We start from the raw sequence: 21,723 nt of genomic DNA on the forward strand, positions 1-21,723 counted from the left end.
CTATTCCTTACTATTTATATAAATAAATAATAAAGAATAGCTAAAGCCTAATTCATTACAATTTAAGGTACACATTATATTGTTCAGATTTATATTGAACAAAGGGAATATATAAATCTTTTTAATAGGAAGAGGAAGCTTATCAAAATCGTTAGGTTGAAATTCTTGTGATTTTAATAATGATACATATACAATAGATAAATAATATTCACTGAAATATGTGTGAGTGTAAAATAAATATTGAAATAACAAACTGTTTTAAGCAAGCAAACATCTACATTGATTAATTTTATGTGTATAGATATCAAGCCCAAATGAATAATTTTTAAAATTACATTAATATAATTTTCTATTAGTAGGTATATCACAGGTATATTAATGTAATTTAAAATTATTCATTTGATCTTGATACTGATACACATAAAAGTAATCAATGTAGATGTTTGGTAAATAAATATGTAAAATAACACAATAACAATTTCAACCTAACGATTTTGATAAAGATATTCCATAATCTATAATGGAATAATCGAAGAACAGAAAAATCGTTATTTAGCATCCGAATATACATGGAACTATAATAATCCCCTCTTTTTATTATAAAAAGAAATTATATACTACCTTTGTTCAATTTTAAAATATTTAACTTATTATAATATTAAATCTATGAACAGAAAAATCATCCTGTTAGTTTTAAAAATTCCGTTAACTTTTACTATGGTTGTAATAAAAAAACAACATTTTTAAAATAAGTTTGAAACTGAGTATTACATTTTAATGTACACAATACAAAGCTTTAGTTTAAAATCAAGTAACATGCATTTTAATTTGTGTAAATAGATTCAATTAGCAGAAAATGGTAAAATTAATTTAACTTAAAAATTATTCATTTGATCTTGATATTGATACACATAAAATTAATCGATATAGATGTTTGCTTAAAACAGTTTGTTATTTCAATATTTATTTTACACTCACATATATTTCAGTGAATATTATTTATCTATTGTATATGTATCATTATCAAAATCAAATTTTCCTAACTATATTCCATAATCTATAATTCCATGTATATTCAGATGCTAAATAACGATTTTTCTGTTAATTTATTATTTCATTATAGATCATGGAATATAGTTAAGAAAATAATTGACGTTCAGTTAAGACTATCTTAACTAAATGTCAATGAATTTCTTTTATCTAAACTACCTAAAATCATGTAGATTGTTAAAATAGATGATTTGTTAAAATATGAAAATCTAGATGATTTTAGTAAGTTTAGAAAAATGAAATTCATTGACATTTAGTTAAGATAGTTTCTTTTAACTGAACGTCAATGAATTTCTTTGTTCTAAACTACCTAAAATTATCTAGGTAATAATATCGTTAACTTCGCCAATATTGAGCAAACTGATGAAATTTCTCAACTACGACAGCTGTAACAGCTGTTACAGATTCGTCTAGTAAACTTTTAAAACAACTGCACAGCTTCCTCATCCGTCATTTCTAGTTGTAACTTATCCTGCACTTTCTTGATAGCTTTGTCGGGTTCCAATGCAATGTCGGGCACATTGGCATTCACCATCAGAGAAAACAGGTGGAGAATGACATTAGCGTTTCTGCGGAGATGGAGGAAGGCGGTATAACACAGTTTGCTGAATTCACGGTAGTGTTCAGAGTCCGTCCCACCCATCGCTTCCACCATTTCCCTGCTGAGTTTCATAGGTGGAGGAAGAGGTTTTGGGTCTCGCCCGAGGATATAACCAAAGTCTATGTGGAACAGTTTACCTGAGGTAGTTAACAACAGATTGTCCAAGTGTCGGTCACCAACACCCAGTATGTATGTTATAACACAGTAACCGGCACAGCTGCGTATGTAAGTATCCATGACATCTGGAGCGATACCATAAGAACTCGACTCACTCGGATGTCTCTTCCTCAGAAAATTCTGAATAGTACCCTCGGACTTTAATACATCAGCAACAGTTAGGGAATCAATGTACTGCACAAATCCATGTTTTGTTCCTGTAGCGAGCACTCTGTACGGAGTTAATTTCAAGTCAAGATTTTCCAACCTTAACAATTTATCCATTAATGTTATGATCTGTAAAACAAATTGATCCTGACGTAAATCGTCCCCATGCTTAAATATGGCCACATACTCGGAGCCATCAGTTGTTTTGAAGGTGAGGCGTAAAGGCATTAAGGCTGATTTGAACAAAATAGCATCGTGAGGGACAATACCTTGAATGCTGATTCTAGGATCAAGAGGAAATGGCATGGGTTCAAAATCTGCTAGATTGATTTTGAATGCTTCACTATCGGCTAAGAGTGTCTGCAGTTGCTCTATTTTTTTCTTGCGATTACAGTTTTCTCGCTGGACACTCTTGACCAATTTTACTAACTCATCTACGAGGGGAGACTTGACGCTGAAGTATCTGCTGTTGTTTTTGCCATTCTGTACATCCTTTTTGTAGTGTCTCTTGAAATATACGCATCACAGTCAAGTACATTTCCCTGACTTTCGTGTCCATCTCTACGGTCACTTCTTGATCTTCACACTCTGTGATGAGGGGTACCAATAGAAGTAGTTGGCCAGTGTTGGGTTGTTGCAAGCTCTATGTATCAAAAAAGTAGCAAGGTTTTTATTTTCATCCTTTTCCACTTCTAAATTACTCTTGTTGTTTTTGGAGTCAGGGCATCTGCTTGTGGAGGGACGTGGAAGTTCCTTATGATCAGTATCAGGAGTGCTACACTCTTTTGTTTGCATTCTTTCATATACTTCATTTATGTCATAAAAGTCTTCATATTTAAGCGCTTGCACAAGTTGAAGTAAATAGAGCAAAAGATCATCGTCTGATGCCTGTTGTAGTCTAGAGATGGCATACCTTCGAACAGCTGGATGGGTAAAGGTTGAACTCAGGAACTGCAGAGAATCTTCCACTTCCATAGGCACCCACTGCTGTAACATATCCACTGCTTGTCGAGCTTCCCCAGCTAAATCCCAGTTTACACAGTGAAGGAATTTAGCCAATGTTTGTTTTTGGGTGCTCAAGTAGAATCTGTATTTCCATATTAAATCTTGCTGCTCTGTGGTTAACTGCTTTGTTGGTGGGCTAGCTATAATTGCATTCAGTTTATCTCTAATTAATGAGTTGGGCTTTAGATCTTTATCACATACTCCTCTATGCAGACTACGAGTAAGATTATGATGTTTACTTTCCACCAGATTTTCTTGCTGTAATTCAGGATCCGGGAGAAGAACAATATCAGGATGATCTTTGAACTGGTACAACTCATCACCATCTTGCTCGTAAAATACAACAGAGTATATAATCCCTTTGTCACTAACTTCAGGAAATTCAACAGTCAAGTAGAGATGATTTGATTTTTTTTTCTCTGCTTCTTTGAGCTGCTCTATCTTACAAAATGCTAATCTATCTAACCAGTCCACTTGTGGTAAATTACCTTCACGATGCTTTTTTGTAAGTTTATTTAACTTGGTTTTCTGCATCTTGTTAGTTAGATCAACTTTCCTAGAAGTACTAGCTTTATCAAAAGAGGTGTCGTTGTCCGGACCGGATCCCTTGCCTGGAGTGGTGGTCTGGGTATTCCCGTCGGCCACACAATCAGACCAGACTCTCAGATCCATCATACCTTGCCGGAAAACCCCGTGTTTGCTGAAGAGTGAAATGGTAGTGCCTCCGACCGGCTTCAAAGCCCTCGGACCCATACAGTCGTACAGAGTTATTGCTAACATCGCATCACGGGGAAGATCACTGAAATTCAATGGCAAGTCGAACCACTCAAACCGATGTGTGGACGAGTTCGAGACTCTGAGTGATGTGCTCACAGACAGGGCAAGGGGTCGACCACCAGAGTAAAGCTGAGATTCTACCAATAAGTCTGCACTTGCTCTAGCATTCATACTGACGTCATACAATCCAGTGAACTTTATCATGGGATTCGCAAGTATCTGATCAAACTCAGGCACAGGGTGAGTTCCCTTCAATGGACCAATTTTGATTTTCACATTGGTGTGCAAGGAGGAACTGTAGACTATGTGTAAGTGGTCGTCTGGTGACTTCATTCTGCCTGTTCGTGGATTCGATATCAGGCTAAACCAAAATTACAACTAGTAGTTCCTCTATCATTTACTAATGGATGTGTTTTAGCAGGTTGTTTTCTCCATTCCAAATTTGATAATTGAAGTGTAGTCTATTTCTGAAACAACCAAAGCAGTCAAAACAATAATTAATTTAGTAAAAGACAAACTTATATTTATTATACTAATTAATTAAGCATCTGAGTGGTATAACACTAAGCTCAATTAATGTTGATGCTACGTGAACACTAAGGTCCTCTACAATTGTAACTACACCATATATGGACAGTAAAGTGGTAACATCTCACAATTATAGCTAGGTATTATAAACGTTGATAATTCTTAGAGCTAATATTTTGATGTTATGTGAACATTAAGGACCTCTACCCTTGTAACTACATCATATGTGGACTTAAAAGTGGTAACATCTCACAATATCTATTACAAACTTGATAATTCTTACAGCTCAAATATTGATATTATGTGAACATTAAGGTCCTCTACAATTGTAATTATATCATATATGGAATGAAAACTGTTAACTACTAATACCTAATGAGTTATTGTCTACGTTGGTATCTCATGTCATTTTAAGTGTCTATTTGATCGTGAAGGTTCTCTACAATTTTCACTACATCTTATATGAAGTGTAAAGTGTTACCTGTTATTATTTACAGTTACTTGTTGATAACCCTTACACTCCAAAAAGTTAATACTGTTTTGTATTAATTTGATATATAAATTTCATCTGCAAAAAGCTCTTTATTAAGGAAACTTCTGCTACTTTTACATGCTCATGCATGATAATATGCTTTTTAGGGGTAAAAATTCATGATTAATTATAATTGATTGTACTGTATAAATCTGAAATTCCTCTTCTAGAAACATTTAAATGTTTAACCCTCCAAGCATCCATCATATTTCCCTAAACGTCCACCTGTTTTTATAGGGTTTGCAGTCTTTTTTTGCATAATTCATAAAAATCTTAAGAATGGTTTAAATATAGAGTATTATACATCATTTTTCTTGTAAAGAATCACAGAATATGATTATATAAAAATTAAAATTAAAAAATTTTTCTTTTTGCAACAGCCTGTGAAAAGTAAAAAAATACTTTAGAAAATATTTTTTTAATATAAAAGTATCCACATGTTATTATTATATTACTTCTAGAACAATTTCATAATAGGCAAATTATAGCAAATTTAGTCATGAACACATAAATATACAGGGTTCTGTGAATATATTCATAATGTTATACAAACTTACATGGATATGCACAAATTTGAATTTTTGCCTATTTGGTATTGCTAAGTAACACAACAATAAAATATTCTACTTTGTTGGAGCACGCTGAGGGGCTACTTCTTCTGGTGCTGTTCTTGTGAGTTCATCAATTAGAACCATCACAAATTCTCTTCTGGGCATATGCTTGTCTGTGTTTTGTGAATATAAGATGAAGGAGTCAAAAATTGTCATGTCAAGGAGATTATAAAAGATTTTTTTCCAATAGCGAGTGGTGGTCCGCAAGCATGATATGTGATAGATGGATTTATCTTTCCTGTCCACTCCACCCATGTATAAATTATACTGCTGTATCTTGTATGGCTTTACAGCCTCACGGTGACTTTTGAACCCATAGGTCTTGGGCATGACAAGCTGTTGACAAAAGGTATACTGGTTTTCGGGTGTTTTGTTTGTTTGTACCCTACTGCTAACACAGGCCCTCTTCTAAAATAAACACTCTGTTGTTATATTATTATAATATTATATATATATATAAATATAATATTATAATATTACGCCAATGATAGTGAGGGTTGAATTAATTTGATCTGCAAGTGCCTGCCGTCTTAAAATAAGACGGCGACGTTTAGAGAAAGATGCCGTCAACTTAAAACAAGTCGGCCGACGCTCGGAGGGTTAATAATCTTTTAAATAGCAATGAATCGCTAAGCAGTCATTTTGAAAACAACTGGACCAATTCTGTTAATTCCTTTATTTCAATGCTCATTGAAGTTCAAGGAAGGTTCTTATGGAGAAAAAATTGGAAAGTTTCACAGAATATTTTTGAACTTGGGAAAATAATGGTAATATTTATGAAGCACAACACAAATTGGACTGACACTAAACAGCTGTTGACATTTTCAGATGAAGTTTACCAAAGAGGCTAAAACATTTGATTACATTACAATTTTAGAGAATATTAATTTTACAGTGCTTGATCGGTAGTGTAATCGATAGCAAAGACAAAGTTACTATTTCATTGTTGCTCCTCTTTGTGCCAGTAACAAAATTAACTATTTAATGAATTGAAAATACTTTTTAATCACTGTTATGAAACCAACCTTAAAACAAAAAAGCTGTGAACGATTGATTACCCAGCTAAAACTGAGTCGGCTACCATGACATTTTGATGTGGAATTTTTTTCAGTAGCTTAAGGAAAATGCACTCTAACATAACTAAACGTGTAATTTGTTCCAAGAGTACAGTCAGATGAGGAACAAAACATCTGTCACATAAAACCTATTACAAATAATTATTTGGAAAAATATAAATTTATTAACGAATTTATTTCTTATACCATAAGTAGATACTTCTTGACTACAGTGGGCTTCTCAATCCTGTGTATTAATATACAGGGTGTTCTGAAAAAAGGTGCCCATAAGTCAGGGCGTGATTCCTCACATCAAAATAAGAAAAAAAGGTCTAATTAACATAGGTCCGAAAATGCTTAGTTACCAAGTTATACAGGGTGAAAGATTTCGTCTGAATTTCAGTTCCCCTGCTGCAACGAAGCCCTACGGGTATTTGTTGGCTGTTAATTAAGATGTACAATTTAGCGTACTTTATGTAAAATGAACTGAAAAATTGAATAAAACCGTTTCCAGACCTGTAGCTACAGTAATTTTTAAGATATGTGACGAAATACGCGAAACTTGGTCCCGAAAAAACAAGTTACATTTAGGTTTGAAGCAGATTTACTATGTTAAATGTACAATAAACACAAAATATTTTTTCACGGTACTTGTAGAAAATTTAATTTCGAAGAGAAAGATGTAAAATAAGTCTATAATAGACAAACGCAAACTTTAAAAAATAATCCTTAATTACATACAAAACGCATGAAAAATAGACAAAATCTGTTAAGCTCTCTACAAATGTAATATTGAAATTAAAACAGCTGTTTTATTAAAACAAATTAATGAGTTACTATTATTTTTTATCAAGTAAATATTTTTAACAATCATACATTATCATACATAAAAAAGTTATCTGAATTATCATTCAACAAAAAAGTTACACTTGTCCTAAAAAACTAACCACGTCACAGTAGATGTTCAAAATGTTTCCCCTCATTCAAAATACAAGCATCCAGCCGTCTTCTTATAGACTGCCGAACTCTTTCGAAGATCCCAGGTGTCTCACGTATCCTTTGAATCCCGTTAACAATCCTTATTCGCAACTCTTCTATGGTATCCACAGGCGAGTCGTAGACAAGCGTCTTTAAATGTCCCCATAAGAAAAAGTCTAGAGGATTGAGGTCAGGTGACCTTGCAGGCCATGCTACTGGGGCTCCTCGACCAATCCATCTGTTTGGATATGCTTCATTTAAAAATTCTCTTACTTGTAATGTGTAATGAGCTGGAGCTCCATCCTGCATGAACCACATGTTGTTGCGTGTGTATAGTGGCACATCTTCGAGTAACTCATTCAGATTAGTCGTCAAGAAATGTAAATAATTTTCACCATTGAGCGTATCAGGTAAAAAACTAATAAAAATTTTATCACCCAGAATAGCAGCCCATACGTTTATAGAAAACTGATATTGGTGACGGTTCTCTGAAATAGCACGTGGATTTTCAATTGCCCACATGTGAGTATTGTGGGTGTTAAGAATAGCCATTCTTGAAAATTTTGCTTCATCAGTAAAGATAATGTAATTTAAAAAATGTGGATTTCTGCACCTTTGGATAAGCCATTGGCATAGCTGAACACGAGGAAAGTAATCTCGAGGCAAAAGAGCCTGGACCCTTTGATAGTGATAAGAATGCAACTGCTGCTCGTGTAAAATCTTCCAGACAATTGAATTACTAACACCGAAATCCAAGGCTAGTTCTCTAGTACTTCTTCCAGGATGATTCTCTATTTCGTCCAACATGCCCTCCTCCAATTCAGCTGTACACGTTGTACGTGGCCGTCCTGATCTACCAACTTTTCCAGATTTAAAGGTTCCCGTCTCGCTTAGCCTTCTATGAATGGAAGAAAACATTTTATGAGTCGGTAACTGTCTATGAGGAAAATGTTCCTGATAGAGTCGTCTAGCCTGACGACTGTTGCAATGTGCAAGACCGTACATTAAATGCATGTCTGCCATTTCACCATTAGTGTACATAATATTCATATTACCTGCCATGATGAATAAGATATTATTAGCTATCAAAAATTAACTTCAACGGCACTCGCACTAACTTGTATTAAAGTACAGATCAACACACGCACTTAATGAGCAATGGAAAAATAGCTGCTTGTAATGTTTATTTAAATTATTATAAACAATGTTACATTGTTAAAACATATGTTTTAAATAGAAATTATTTTGTTTCTCAAATCAAATATTTTAATAAAACAGCTGTTTTAATTTCAATATTACATTTGTAGAGAGCTTAACAGATTTTGTCTATTTTTCATGCGTTTTGTATGTAATTAAGGATTATTTTTTAAAGTTTGCGTTTGTCTATTATAGACTTATTTTACATCTTTCTCTTCGAAATTAAATTTTCTACAAGTACCGTGAAAAAATATTTTGTGTTTATTGTACATTTAACATAGTAAATCTGCTTCAAACCTAAATGTAACTTGTTTTTCGGGACCAAGTTTCGCGTATTTCGTCACATATCTTTAAAAATTACTGTAGCTACAGGTCTGGAAACGGTTTTATTCAATTTTTCAGTTTATTTTACATAAAGTACGCTAAATTGTACATCTTAATTAACAGCCAACAAATACCCGTAGGGCTTCGTTGCAGCAGGGGAACTGAAATTCAGACGAAATCTTTCACCCTGTATAACTTGGTAACTAAGCATTTTCGGACCTATGTTAATTAGACCTTTTTTTCTTATTTTGATGTGAGGAATCACGCCCTGACTTATGGGCACCTTTTTTCAGAACACCCTGTATATTGTATGTATGGAGGCAACAATGGAAAGTCAACTAGTGGAAGTGGAAATATCTTAAGACCGAAAGTAAATTATACTGGCCAGAAGCAGACACTTTTTGACTGAAGTAGGTTTCAGAGACCTACAAATGTAATATTTTCTTGATCAGGACAAAAAAGCAAAATCATATATGGCGCCATAGATTAGACTGGGAGTGTCAAACTGCCAGAAGTAGTTGCTATTTTACCGTAGTAGGCTTTTTAAGACACTAAAATATTAAGTACCATATAGATGCTTATTTCTGTTTGAAAAATATCAATAATATTACATCATAAATGCTTTTGCTAAGAAGACTACAACTTTCCATTTTTTTTAATAATGTGCGAAGTCGCAAACAACTGCTACATGTAGTAATAATAATAGCTATTTTGCAATTATTGTACAAAACTTGGTAATTAATATTAGAAAATACACCTATTTACCCCAATAAACTATGTTAATCATTAAAACATGTAATATAGTAATAACAAAAATGTATATAGTAATTTTAAAGTGATGGGATTATTGAGAATCTCTCAAGCTGTGGATCTCAAAGTACAATGTACACAGGCATGTTTATTCACTGATAATAAATATTGAACTATTGATAATCAACTATGATTAGATAATAATAGCATAAGCCACTCAGTCCTCTTTAGTGTACGATACATAACACAATTACTGTCCCTATTTCTGTTCTTAAACAAATGTATGCCAAAAATAAAATCATTGATGGCCACCATTAAAACACTTATTTACAAATTTAATTTTTATTTAAAAAACGTATATATCAATTTCTAATAATACAAAAACCTATAATCAAAGAATCAACAAACATAGTGTGACTGGAAAACGGATTATTACCATCCTTTAAGAACTTTGTAGTTGATCACATTTTGTAAAACTGTATTGGACCAAACAAACACATGAATCAGCACTTTTAAGTGTTGGTATTTGTAACCCAATATGTCATCCACACTATGTCTCACATATTAAACTTTTAAATTAGGAAGTTGTTTATACAAACGTTGTTATGCATGGATTGACACCATACACAAAAGAATTATAGCTTGAGTGTGAATTACTACAAATACCATTAATCATATAAGAGTTTTAAATTTTCCAAAGAAAAGTTAAATTCCTAAACACGCATAAAAAATATTAGTCTATTTGTACGCTACTTTGACATGAAACTCTCAAACAAACTGCCTGAATTGAGGAACAATCACACAATATTAAAAGTTCATGTGTCAACATGTTTTAGTAAAGCCTTATAGTAAAGCTAATCAGAGCAATCGTTATGCAATCACAGTCCTCTTGGATTTCTTGCAGATGCAACATATGTTAGACACGCATCTTAAATAGGTAGTTTAGTGGACAATGTTCAGTCAACAATAGATTGGAAAAACATCTGATGCCCGGTCCCTCGGAGTGCAGAAATAGGTTCACTGTCTATCAATAAAGTGTTTTTGACAGCTTGATTCGGATCAGGGAGGAATAACTGAAGATGATATTTAATGTGTAACTCAGTAAATTTAAAATGAAAAAATTAAGTTTTCAAAATGTTAACTATTTGTACAGGTCACCCACCACTGTTGTGCAAGGTTGGTAAAAACTCTTATTGTATTCATATAACCCTCTTTTTCTTTTACCAAAATCTTTAAAGTAAGGAAACACCTTGGTGTTTGAAATCGATGATTTTTCACATATGCCCTCTTTCCTTAAATTAAAGATTTTTTAACAGTATTGATTTTAAAAGTTAAACATAATGTAGCACGGTTTCCCATAATCTGCTAACAACAATTTCCAAAAGTTTAACTAAAATCTGTCCACATATTTTAGGCCACCATTATTTTATAGGATCATTGAAATAAAATATCACTATTAAAAATACTGAGACATTTTGGACTTCACCCCAAATTAATTAAATTAATAGAACTAACATTAACTAATACAAAGTCTAAAATAAAGTTTAGAGGAGAACTTTCAGAACCATTTCAGATAAAGACTGGCTTAAGACAAGGTGATGGATTTTCACCGCTTCTTTTTAACTGTGCATTAGAGTACGTCATGAGGGAATGGGAAAGAAATAACCAAAAAAACATAAAGATTGGATATCAAAGGGACAACATTAATCTGAACTGTCTGGGGTTTGCTGATGACTTAGCTCTTTTGGCCTATGACATTCAGGAAACAAAACAGCAAATTAAATCTTTACAAGACATAGCTCAGAAAATTGGTTTAAAGATATCGTTTGAAAAAACATAAGTTTTATTAACGCAGCCTCCACTTGCAAATAAAATAAGGTTGGACAACCACAATATAAAAATTGTGCAGAAATTTAAATACTTAGGAGAAGTAATCACTTATAACCTGAATGAAAAACCATCTTGGCAAAGTAAAATAGACAAACTAACTAAGATTAAACATGCTACTAAGAATACGTATAATAAAAGATGTCTTTCAATAAATACAAAATTAAGACACTACAAAACAGTTGCTCTGCCACAAATTACATACGCAAGTGAAACAATATTTAAAACAACAAATACCATTGCAATAGATAAGGTTCTTAAGATGGAGAGAAGAATAGTCAGAACTTGCTTAAACAAAAACTATCAAGTAGACGGAGTTTGGAGACTAGCTTCCAATGAAACAGTCTACAAAAATATAGAACCCATTACAAGTATAATTAAAAAGAAACGAATATCATTCCTGGGGCATTTGTTAAGAACACCTGAAAATAGAATTAGCAGGAAATAGTAGAAAAACTGTGGTATAGTAAAAGTGACATTAAATGGATCACAGAATTAAAAGAAGATATGAGAGGGTTACAAATTACAGTAGAGGATTTAAAACACAAGACAAACACATTGAAGATATTGAATGACAAACACTCTACACTACAGCTGAAAAGAAACAAACAACGAATAGGAAGAGTGGTTCCGGAGGAGGAAAGGAAATTACGCTCGGAAAGGATGAAGAAATATTGGGTGGATAAAAGAAGAAAGACTAGAAAATATAAAGTGACTAAAGTGGTCCAATGTAGGCCATAAAATTATAAATAAATAAATAAATAAAATGTCACCATTGGTTTAATCTTTTAAAGACCTTTACAGTGAGGGGTAACAAAATAGGAGTTACTATTAATAATTGTCAACTTCCTCCCTGCGACTTCTACTTTGCGGCGGAGGCTGAAACTGTGAAAATCAAAAAGTACTATATTCCATACTAGAAAAAAGTGCTAAAGCATATTAGATTATTTTCAAAAATAAAAAATAACAGGTGCGTGAGACTTTCTGGACACACGGTATACAAATTTATAGATTATGCTGATTTTGGGTTCTGGAGTCATGATTGGAGAAAATGATAAAAAAAACCTGGAAATTCTGTCATGAGGATGATTGCACTAGGCAGATTTCAACTAATCACAATCAGAAATAAGTCACTTATGTTTAAAAATTTGTATGTAATTGTGTTCTTTTTAGCGGTTTAAACTTCAACAAGAAATTATAAACATTAAAATTATTCATTTGGCTTTAAAGAATATTAAACAACAAAAACAAATATGTAATTGGATATTTTTAGCATTTTTTTAATGCAGTAAGTCACTAAGTCTGGGTTCTAGAGTAAAAAAATTTGATTGAGTGTTGTTACAAAAATTGTTTAGGGTCTTGCTACGATTCACAGAAGTGACAGGTTATTATAGAATGTGCTCATGAGAATCTTCTCTGGTGGTATAGGAGTAAGACGATTAGCATTTTCACAGATAGCCAGGCAGCGTTGCAAGGCGTTGGACTTTTATGCTTTACTCCAAACGTGTCTGAGATTGTTATAAAGCCGTTTCTTTTCTTGGCAGAATCAACAATATGACTTTTTGTTGGTCCTGGTCATATTGGGATCTTTGAGAACGACAACACTGATGTTTTGGCCAACTTGGGCTTGGCCTAATCTGTTATGTGGCATTTTTAGACGTGAACCCTTTAGGGCTTTTTCAAACTTGGTTCAAATTAAACATGAGAGAAGATGGAGACTGCATCCAGGTCTCAGGATGAGTACGTAAGTCCTGCAGCACCTTCTCCCAGAGTTGCATCTGATCTTCTCTCCTTAGATAGATCAGTGTCTTCTCAGGTTGTGGATCTAATTACAGGACAAGGGCACCTGAGACATCTTCTGGGAGGATCTTTAGATTTTGTGACGGGCAGGAGGAAACTGCTGAACACCTGCTTTTTGACTGCACTGCAATAGCAAGAGTGCGCTACGCCATCTTTAGTAGATTAGACAAGGGTGGTGAATTTTCTCACGTCTTACATTATCGGTTTTTGAAAATGGCCAGCTTTCTAATATGCTTAATTTTTATTTGCTGTATCCTATCACCTATTTTACTAATTTAATAACAATTTAAATTATTTCATGACGATTTTGAACAAGGAACATGTCAGAATAGAGCTGACATATTTGAACATCTGTACTTTCTCAAAACTCCAACCCAATTTGTTAAAAATAGAATCCTTCTTCCTTGGGTACTTATTGTTCACAATGCATCCAAAACACTGCACCGTGTTTCTTGACCAATCAGAATTGATATTGCCATTTACCTAATATGTTTCCTAATAAAAAAAAAATATATAGATTTTTGTGATGACAAGCCATTTTGTGATGTATATTGCATTCTTCACCTTGTATAATACTTACTAAAATAATTTTAATTTTGACTAATTAATCCGTTTCAGCGTATTAATTGATTTCAATAAAGAGCAATTTTCAATTGTTTTTTATTAAATCAGAAAACATGATAAGGCCCCACCCCTCTCAACTCAACTATACAGACGAATGTTTATTTTTAGCAGAATCGGTTTTAGCACAGTTTTCTACAACGAGGCCAAAATATTTTGTTATAGAGTTAAAAAAAACAAATTAAAAATCCTGTAACCCGTAAGAAAAAATTCAAGCCATGGATTTCAAACTACCTAATAAACACCATACGGAAAAGAGAAAAAAATAAGCAAAATTCTTAAAAAGCAACCTCTTAATTGTGAATTACGAAACCAATTTAAAAGCCTTAGCCAGCATTTGAGCAACACTTTGAAATGTGCAAAGCAGCAGTATTACAGGAATAAACAAAAGAGCCATTGATTGCCAGTTTGAGGGTTAGTAACAATTATATGAACATTTATGTAAAAATCTAAAACTGGACTGACAGTTTTAAAACATGTCTCTAGTGAAAGGCTTGGCACTTTTATAACAGGCTGTGAGCATATTTTCTGGCAGTAAAATGGTTAGCCTAACCCTTTCAGGACCAATGTTACGTTACTGAGTGTTTCTAAAAAATATATAGGCATGCCTAAAATATAAAATTTTATTTTTAATAGCCTTTGTATCAATTTTGCACGAAAAATAAAAGATTTTTCCGTTAAACATGTTACAGTATAGCCTACTGAATTTTACAGTTGATCACTCATTAGCAGCGATGACAGTCAACAATCAATATGGCCAGCCGTCAAGGTTTTTATTTCTAAGTGTAAAACACACCCTCATATTTTTATTTTTGTAGATACTTGATGAAATTTAGTACATGTGTTTTTCAACAAACAATTCAAACATCATATTAAGTTAACTTTGCGTCCTCTTATTTTCTTACATAAAAATAAGTTATTTATAAACAATATAGGATACATGATTTAACATTTTCAACAAATGTTTAAAATAAAAGACATTTTTGGTAATTTTTTAATGTTTCAATTATTATAAAGATAGAAAAAATACTATGAGCATTAAAAAAAACAAAGTGTTTCTACAGAAACAATTAATCATTTTAAAAACTTTTACATATCTTGAAATTTATTAATAATACTTTTTACTATTTTTTACGGCCATCTGAGTTTGACATTTAAAAAACAATTTTTCTTCTTTGCTTCAGTCACTATTATTAAGTGCAGTCTATGAATAATTTAGTGACTCTGCACAAGGGCAAAAATCGACCTGCCACTAAGAGAAATTATGATTGCAACTTCTAGGGTTGAAGGGTTAATCCCCAGAAAACCCCCAAGTTGTATGTGAATTCCTAAAAAAAATAGTTTGATATTCTTTAATAGGAAATAACACTTAACTTAAAAAATTTTTTCTGCACTTACGATTGGAATTTAAAAATGTGTGGTACTCAAAGGATTCGAAAACCCTGAATTCATCAGCCGCTTTTACAATGGTATATACACTAAAATGCTAAATGAAAATATGTAAGTTGAATATATAAGCTTAAGGCCTAGTAGAATACAAAACAATTATTTTTCTCATTTATCAACCAAATTTTTTGTTAAGTTAGGTTACAACATTTTGATGCTGATTAAAAAAAAATAATCTGTGTTTGAGAGTTAGTGCATGTTTGTGGTGTATTATACAAGTTCATGCATGATGTTAAATATGTGCATAATGTAGATAGGATAACTACGAACTCCTACGTGTTTCTGCACGTTCCAAGTAAATTGAACAAAGAAATTGTATAGGCCTGCTCAATATTTATTCGACTTACTAATATACAAATAATTCATATCATAATTAAAACTAATCGAATTTTTAAAAAAATGAACAGAATACATTATATTACTACTTTAATTAGATGTATACTCTTTTCATCTTACCTTCATTTTTGGAGACAATTAGGAACTGAAGAACCTAGGTCAGTAACATAACCATTTCCCCTAGATGAACTGTGTGACTGAGACTCTAAGACCACTCTTCCACTTCCATTTCCACTTCCACATTCCACAATCGTCCGGTTCCGCTCCGGAACGTAAACAAAGACATGATGACAGCTGGTGTGGTCGTCAAATAGTAGGTCAGCTGTGCGCTATGGTGGTAGGATTAACAACAGAACAATATATAAATACTGCAAAGCGGTTAAACGTCTTCCAATGAAACCGGCAATCTTATAACCAGTAAGGCTCAATCTTTGAGGTTTTTTTTTTTTTTTTTTTTTTTTTTTTTTATCTTTTTGTTTAGCGTTAAGGCTAATAGGCTTTGGGGAATCCATGAAGCCTCGATGTGCGATAACTATTATTCTGTGGTTGTCATGTTAATAAGGTATTCAGCAGTATTAGTCAATCCATATACATGTATATCTAATAGACATAATCGAAGATATTAATGGTAATACATGAATGTTTCAGTAGTGTACTGTAGTGTTTCGTTAGTCACTCAAAAGATGGGAGTTTGGGAATCTAAGGACATATGTTGGGAAGATAGGGAATGGTGGGGTGTTAGGAGAGCTTCTCGCCAGGGGCCCATCAGGCATTCCTATCCCGAAAGGAAGGGCCTCGGTTGAAGTGCCTATTCCCAAGGTTTACATGTATGTAGTATGTTGATTTCTGTTGTGTATAATTCAGTTTAGTTATATCCTTCGTTTAATTGCAACTAGAAAACTATTTAGTTTCTTTGAAAATTTGACTATCATTGGTTTGTAATACTCTACATAAGTTCACATTATTTAACCCAAATTGTTTACTAATTAATTTGAAATTTGTGCTTCTAGCATGGTTCATTTTGCCGGGCATCTGAAAAATATATGCTCTAAAGTTTCGTTATTACCCAAAGTACATCTTAAGCATAACGGAGTAAAATACTTACCTATAGTAAAAAGACTACTATTTGTATTAGCATGTCCAACTCTTAATCTAAGTAGGTTAACTATCTCCCATCTTTTAAACTTGACATTTTTGAACCAACTTTGTTTTGGGACTGAAATCTACAATTTGTTTTGTACCATTTTGCTTTATTTGAACCTAAAAAGTATTCATTAAATTTAGCATGGTATAGTATTTTTTGATACGCCTTAAAATCGTCAAATGGTATGTTAAATTCTACTAGTCTGATGCCATCTGTTATTGCTTCCTTAGCTAAACTGTCCACTTTTTCGTTTCCAGCGATACCTATGTGACCCGGTATCCACTGTATAATGATATTTTTCTTTGTCACTAATATTTCATAAATATTGTTATAATAATACTTTGATTATCATTATTCGACCCCTCCATTGCTTTTTTCTATGGCTATTACTGCAGCTTGAGAATCAGTTAAGATTATAAAATCGTTGTTATTTAGATTACTTATGTGTTGAATACTTTTCAAAATTGCTACTAACTCCGCAGTATAACTTGAAGAGTACTTATTTAAAGTATATTTGGCTGAGATATTAAGTTGTGGTATCCAGAAGGCAGAGCCAACCCCTTCTACAGATTTGGATCCATCTGTGTAAACACGAATGTAATCTTTGAAGGTTATGTTTAGTTTGTCTCTTACTATTTGTTTTGTTACATTTTCATTTTGTTGGTTCTTGATAATTTTGTTGTCTAGTATAAATGCATTACTGGTAGGTTTTACCTTTCTATTTATTAAGAAGAGGGGTTCATCAAAATCCCAAATATTCTTAAATACTACATCAGTAATTATGTTTATATTAATCTGACTAATATTATTCAAGGACTGTAGAAATAAAGGGACCCTTTTGTTTGCCCAATATTGCATGTCAGTATATATTGAGCTAAGATACATTAAACTTGTATAAGCAGGGTGATTATTTTGCGAAACTATTTTGTATAAACTACCCTATCGGCTAGAGCTGTCGCCTTAAGTTTAAAGGCCATTACAGATGCTTCTGCATGTAATGTTACAATAGGGGAAGATTTAAAAAGCCCCAGGGCAATTCTCAGTGCCTGATTTTGTAAATTATCAATCTTATTCAACTCAGTTTTAGTGCTATGTCCGTAGAGGAAACATCCATAATCTAGCTTACTTCTTATCACACTCTTATAAATCTGTAATATAAATTCAGGGTGAGCTCCCTGAGTTCTGCAACTGACAGATTTAAGGATATTCAAGTCTTTCCTTTCCAGCATTGTTGAAGAATACTATTGATATGAGTCTTAAAAGTTTTAGCTTATTGTCGATGTATATGCCTAACACTTTAATTGTGTCTACTACAGGTCAATAAATCTTTTATAAAGTACTGTAGATTAGGGTCATTATTTTTTTTCTAGATACAACTAGTATATTACATTTTTTTGCATTGAAGTCCATGTGTAGGATCTCGAATATTCAACCAGCCCATTAATAGCTAGTTGCATATGATTTGAAACCATGTCATAATTTTTATGTGCGGAATATAGCAGTATATCATCTGCATATTGCACCAGCATTTGCATGCATGAGGTTGTATAGCATATTGTAGTGTGCATATTTTATATGTGATGTATAAAGGGAGAATAACAAGGACTGAGAACACAGCCCTGTGGCAAGCCTCTGTTAACTACCCTAGTGAAAGTATACTTAGGATTAATAAAGCTTAATTTTCTATTTATCAGCCAGTTGTGGCAGTATATTAAGAACTTAGATGGAATACCTAGGCTAGATAATCTATCTATCAATGCCGGTTATAAAAAACATTATCATATGCACTAGAAATATCTAATGCTGCAGCAACAGTTGTTTCGTTAAATGATAAGGCTGTTTAGAGTGTCGGTTACAAAAATGTAATTAGGTAATCACTACAACCCTTCATTTTTCTGAAACCATATTGAGTCTCAGAGACCAAATTGAGTTTTTCGGCCAACCATTCTAACCTATTTTTTAATTAGTGAATTCATAAGCTTAGCTAAACAAGATATTAACGAAATTGGTCTGTATGATTCTTCTGAGTTCTTATTTTTATTAGGTTTAAGCAAAGCAATAATCCTGAAATGCTTCCATGTTGTGGGTATGTCTATATGTCATTCCATATTTCATTAAATATTGCAAGGAGCATTTTAAGGGCATTTTCTGGCAGGTTTTTAATAATTCTGTACGATATACCGTCAAGACCTGGAGAAGTGTCTTTATTTTTATTTTTGATAGCTATCAGTAATTCTTGAAAAGAAAAGTCTTTTTCTAGTGAATCATCAGAAGGTCTGTACAATTTCCTGTCAATATATTGCAATTCATTGACATGGGGCACATAGTCTGGGACTATGTGTTTCATAAAACCTTCACATAATTTTTCATTGTTATTTATAAAGTGTCATTACTGTTATGACATTTGTTACCTTTTAACTTGCCTACAATTTTCCAGGCAAATGAGCTTGTCCTTTTCTCCCTATATCCTGACACGTTTTTTCCCAACTCAATCTTTTGGCCAACTGAATTTCCTCTCTGGCTTTTTAACTGAGCTATCTGAAATGTACGGTAGTTTACTGCCGTCATTTGTTTTCTAAATCTTGTAAATGCCAGTCTCCTTTGAGCAATAGCCCTGGAACAATTATCTGTCCACCAGGGTTTAGGAGAAAACCCTCTACTATTGTTTATTGGCATTTTAATTTTAGGTATGGATGTCTCACAGGCCTCTGTAATTATATTATATAAGCTCATCCATTTTATTAAAGGATGTTGAAAGTTTTAATTCATTAACTTTATTTTCTTACTGTCTTAGAAAAAAACAAGCCAATTTGCTTTCTTAAAATTAAATTTGTTATGACTAATATTTTTTCCAATCTAGGTTATATTTACATGTGTAAGTTAGTCATGGTTAAAACTTATAACTATAGGAAAATGGTCACTACCCATAGTATCTTGCATTATCTCCCAATTTTCTAGCTTTGAGTGCATATTGGGTGACACAAATGATAAATCTAAGGTAGAAGTGTTTTGATCTAGAGTAGGTATTGTAGTGTGTCTGTAATCATTAAGTAAAATTAGAAGGGATTTGTTTTATTCCGTAAAAAATATCACTCCCTCTTGGATTGGGTGATCTGGGCTCCCCAGTAAGGATGGTGAGCATTTAGATCCCCGCAGAAAATTGAGTATCCATGGTCTTTATTAAACATATATTGTTCCCAAAATCTTCTCTTTATTTTATTTTTAGGTTTACAATATATATTGTATATATGAAACAGGTTTATTATAATTGTTTATTTCAATACCAATTAATTGTGTTACATTGTCGTTGTAACTTAGTGTTTTTGTGTAAGTTACTGATTTGTGTATTATCATAGCTACACCTCCATATCCATCAATCCTATCAACTTTTTCTATATTATAATTGTTATCTTTGATGTTATCATATTCTGTTAACCAAGTTTCTTGGATTAAACCTATTTGAATTTTATTTTTTAGTAATATATTATATATAAATTCTGACCACTTGGGTTTTAGTGATCTTGCATTCCACTGAATTATTTTCAATTCATTTAACATGTTTTGAAGTTGTTACTGCTGAAGTATTGCCAGTACTTTTATTTTGGTTCTGTTTTAGTGTCCTGTCAGTGGGCCCATTGCCCCTAGTCTTGGGATTACTGTCCGTAACCTTAAAAGGAGCTAAGAAATCTTCTATTTGTTTTTTATTATTAAAAGTAATAGGTGTAGATAGTAATTTGAATTTTATGTCATCTATTTTTTTGTTAATTAGGGAACGTAAATGTTCCCTATCTTGTGATGTAGACTCAGGTTTTTGTGTATTTTGGTTAATCGTAAGTGAGTTCTGTTTGCCAGTTACAGTAAGTTTACTGGTATTATTACGGTTTGTATTTATGCTAGTGGTCTTATAATGATTATTACTGTGACTTAGTCTATGGGGAAGCATTCCTACTTAGCCCAACTGTAGATCTAGGTTTTTTAAGGTTAAAGTTACTCTCACTGCATTGGCTGTGTTGTTCCGATATATTACTCTTCAGTTAGGGGGAGAAAACATGTTGTGTGTGACTACTGGGTGGTAATTTAATTTATGTGCTGGTAGTTCAGGATTAATTTACCTGATATTTGTGTATTTTAGTAGCAGCAGCGTAAGAGCTAGGCCTTATAACATGATTTTTAATTTTTTTATATGTTATAGGGAAGTATTGGACTAGCTGTGTGGTAGTCTTCCCTCATTGAGCTCATTCTATCCTTAATATTTCTTTGACGAGTAAATTCAGGACAAAAATTTAGAGTTACTACTATGAGTACCTAGGCAGTGAATACATTTTAAGGGGGCCTGGCATTCCTCTGAATGAAAGGCCTCCCCGCAGTTTCTACATTATTCTATTATTGGTACATGGTGTGCTTGCAACATGTCCATAAGCAAAACAACGAAAACATTGTTTTACAGGTATTCTGAATGTGTCTAACCTTCATACGTACATAATTAAGTTTAACATACTGTGGTAGTATGTCTGAGTCAAAAGTGACTTTTACAAAAGAAGTTGGAAACTAGGTCATTATTTACTCGTCTTTTAATTCTATTGGCAAATAAGATTTTACTCTCACTTTCCGTTTCGTTTAAGATTTCTTCATCAGAAATTTCTTTTTCAACATATATTACTCCTACAGAGTAAATTCTAATAGAGGGTACGAAGACATTATATTGTGTTAAATATTGTGAGTTCAACCAAATTATTGGCTGCTTCATAGTTTTTGCA

The 21,723-nt window shown here is 32.8% G+C and overlaps 1 pseudogene; it reads right to left on the reverse strand.

Moving 5' to 3' along the window:
• Positions 1 to 1,247: 1,247 nt before the first annotated feature.
• LOC124353737 lies at positions 1,248 to 16,160 on the reverse strand (annotated as a pseudogene).
• Positions 16,161 to 21,723: the final 5,563 nt, after the last annotated feature.

This window comes from Homalodisca vitripennis, chromosome 2, assembly GCF_021130785.1.
Source record: "Homalodisca vitripennis isolate AUS2020 chromosome 2, UT_GWSS_2.1, whole genome shotgun sequence".
Taxonomy (NCBI): domain Eukaryota; kingdom Metazoa; phylum Arthropoda; class Insecta; order Hemiptera; family Cicadellidae; genus Homalodisca; species Homalodisca vitripennis.